This window comes from Musca domestica, unplaced genomic scaffold (genome assembly GCF_030504385.1).
Source record: "Musca domestica strain aabys unplaced genomic scaffold, Musca_domestica.polishedcontigs.V.1.1 59, whole genome shotgun sequence".
Lineage (NCBI taxonomy): Eukaryota > Metazoa > Arthropoda > Insecta > Diptera > Muscidae > Musca > Musca domestica.
This window is the reverse complement of record NW_026712362.1, coordinates 2,837,186-2,840,931: the sequence shown is the minus strand read 5'-3', so window position 1 is coordinate 2,840,931 and position 3,746 is coordinate 2,837,186. Positions and strand designations below refer to the sequence as shown.

At 34.5% G+C, this 3,746-nt stretch overlaps 1 long non-coding RNA gene across 1 annotated transcript; it reads right to left on the bottom strand.

The window, feature by feature from the left end:
- Positions 1–2,521: 2,521 nt before the first annotated feature.
- On the bottom strand, positions 2,522–3,372 carry LOC131805632 (uncharacterized). The gene is made up of 2 exons (XR_009343728.1): positions 3,099–3,372; positions 2,522–3,015 (listed from the first exon to the last, which is right to left on the bottom strand). It is a non-coding gene; the product is annotated as an uncharacterized LOC131805632 (long non-coding RNA).
- Positions 3,373–3,746: the final 374 nt, after the last annotated feature.

Below are 3,746 nucleotides of genomic sequence, written 5' to 3'. Positions count from 1 at the left end.
TATCCAAATCTGAACCGATCTCGATAAAATTTGGCAAAGATATGTCTGAGCTGTATTTGATATATTTCCCTGAATATCGTTGTTACGGAGTTCATATTACGGCTGTGGGTAACAAATATAACAAATCGCATGAACAGTAAATATGGGAGCTATACCTATATCTGAACCGATCTTCACCAAATTTGACATACTAGCTTCTAGACTCAATTCGTATGTGCCAAATTCCATCCTATTTGGGCAAATATTAGGCGTTTGGTGCACAATAAAAAGTAAATCGGACGAAGTTATATATAGGAGCTATATCTAAATCTGAACCGGCCTCGATAAAATTTAGCAAATGTATTTCTGAGCTGTATTTGATATATTTCCCCAAATATGGTTGTTACAGAGTTCATATTACGGCTGCGAAGGACAAAAATAACAAATCGGATGAACAATATATATGGGAGCTATAGCTATATCTGAACCGATTTCGATCAAATTTGGCATACTTATTTTCAGGCCTAATTTGGTTGTATGTGCAAAATTCCATACTGTTCGGGCTGATATTACACGTTTGGTGCACAATAAACCGTAAATCGGACGAAGATATATTTGTGAGCAATATGTAAATTTTGACCGATTATCTCCAATTTCAATAGGATTCGTCCTTGGGCCAAACAAATGATCTGTGCAAAATTTCATCTGGATAGGACAATAAATGCGAACTGTACTTTGTTTACAAAAACATGGGCAGACGGACGGACGGATGGACAGACGGACATGCATAAATCGACTCAGAATGTGATTATATGCAGATCATCAAAAGGAACTATGGGTCTATCTCGTTTCCTTTCGCCTGTTACAAACAAATGCACAAAGACATAATACCCTGACCACCTTGTGGTGTAGGGTATAAAAAAACCAAAATTCGTGGGTTTTCACGGACAATCAGTCCACAAAATCTACTTTCTAATACAAAACTTTTTTTTATTTTTTTTTTATGTATTTTTGTTCGGGGAGGAACAGACCTGTAATCGCGGATTTTATAACAATATATTAGCATTAATCTTAAGCGATATTTTCACGATTTGTATAGCCTACACACATAGTGGTAAGGGTATTATGTCTTTGTGCATTTGTTTGTAACAGGGAGAAGGTAGCGAGATAAAAATTGGTATTTGTGTGTCCTAATGGGTTCCAGATCCGTTGGCGAAACGTTGTATGTATAGGTTCACGTTTTTGTATAGCCCCATATAACGGTATCTCCCGATATTCGGTACTTTAATGATTTTAGCGACATTATTCTCCGGAATTGTTTCAAATTTGGTATTTGAAGTTCGTAATGGATACTACATTCTATGACAGAAAATTGTCTGTGCAGGTCCACGCCTTCATATAGCCCCATATAACGGTACCTCCCGATATTCGGTATTTTGATGATTTTAGCGACATTATTAACCGGAATTGTTTCAAATTTGGTATTTGAAGTTCGTAATGGATACTACATTCTATGACAGAAAATTGTCCGTGTAGATCCACGTCTTCGTATAGCCCCCATATAACGGTACCTCCCGATATTCGGTGTTTTCATGATTTTAGCGACATTATTCACTGGAATTGTTTCAAATTTGGCATTTGAAGTTCGAAATGGATACTACAGCCTAAGACAGAAAATTGTCATTGCTGGTCCACGTCTTCATATAGCCTTTATATAACGGTATTTTGATGATTTAAGCGACATTATTCACCGGAATTGTTTCAAATTACGTGTTAAGAGTTCGTAATGGGAACTATAGTCTGTGACAGAAAATTGTCTATGTAGGTCAAGGTCTTCGTATATCAGTCCCTCCCCATATTCGGAATTTTGAGTTTAGGTACAATACCCACCGAAATTGTTTGAGATGTCATACGTAATGCTACATCCTATGACAGAAAATTGCCTATGCTGGTCCAGGAATTCGTACAGCTACGATATAACAGTACCTCCGTATATACGAAATTTTGATGATTTTAGCTGCATTATTCACCGTTTTTTTTGCATTTGAATATGGTAATGGCTTATAACAAACAATGCCTATGTAGGTCCACGTCGTATAGACCCCATATATTCGGTATTTTTAAAATTTTAACAGAATTTTTTAAGGATTTTATTTTTTGAAATTTTCTGAATTCGTTCCAAATGGTGAAGGGTATTTGAAGTTCGGCCAGAACGAACTTACTGCTTCTTAACTTTTTTTTTAATATTTCAACAAGAGCTTTTAGAATTATGTCGTAGATTTTAAGAACAGTTCCTGATAAACCTCTTATCCAAAAACAAACAAAAAATAGATATTCCTGCTGCGAATCATATTTCATAAATATTCACTCCATACACCTTCTTTATTTTGCTTACTTTAACATAAAACAAAAAATATTTCTTTTAAATGACACAAAAAACAACTTTGAGGAAATAAATTAGTTTAATTTATTCTCACACACTCTTGACCGAATTAGCCGACATTAGATCACTTTTTTATGAATAATACAAACAGTAAAGTAATCACTTTTTAATTTAAAATATATTATATTTTATTCCTTTAACTATAAATAATTTATACACATTTCATTTACAAATCACATAAAAAAAAATAATTTCACATTTCTGCCTCCTCCTTCTTCCTCATCATCTTATATTCCAGAATATGATCGACGACGAACATAGGGCTGCTGCTGATCATCGCTGGCACCGCCAAATCTTGAGAAAATATCGAAATTATTTGTGGCGCCACTGTATTGGCCAAAACGTCCAAATTGCCTTTTCGACCGGGCTAGGGCATCTTCGTCGGCCGTATTATCTTGCTGGGCAAAGGTAGCGACCAGCATTGCACAAATTACGACGAAAATCGTTAGAAATTTCATTATGTCTCTAGTTTCTATTTTTCTTTAACCAAAAACTAAGGGCGAACAACTAACATCAACGGACACACAATCGATTTAAACTAATTGACAGTTCGAACTTAAATGAAATGCTCGAAACGCAGAAACTTGTTTCAACTTTTATACATAAGAATAAAAAAACAAAACAGAAATTATTATTTCACAAAACCGGTTGGTGGTGATTTGAATAATAACAATACCGAATAAACAGCCATGACAAACCAACAAACTACTTCGGCGGTAGCTTGACTTTGGCCAAGCCGACTATTTTAACAGAAATATGATTTGCAATGGTTGGGAAGAGTTTGGGTGATGTTACGTCTAACACAGCAGAACAAAGAATTTGTTTTCATCTTTATTTGCGGAACAATTCCAGGGAAGTCGTTGGGTGAACTAAAAATACCATTGAATCGAAGTCGAAAAATGTGTTAATTAATATATTAATGTTTATATTTTTTATTTATACGCGTGGAAGTGTAATTCCATTCTGCCGGGTCTTTTATTTGTAGAAGTAATTATTTTTTTATTGCAATTTTTGTGATTCAGTTAAGAAATGGAAATCTTTGAGGGATTTTACCGAAACCATACGTGTGCGACAAGTGGCATTCATGGGGAACTACTTATTTATGTTCGATAGAAAACCAGGAAGGGCAAGTATACGAGATTTATTAGTTATGGAGTAATAAATTTTACAGTGATTTTCAAAGCTATATACGAGCTCGTGTAATATTGATACAATATAAGGGAGAAAAGGCCTTTTTGGCCCTATTTCAAAAAATGTTAAAAAATTCCAACATTTTGAGGTAAAAATCATATTTCAAATGAGATTATGTGAAATTCTGTTACAA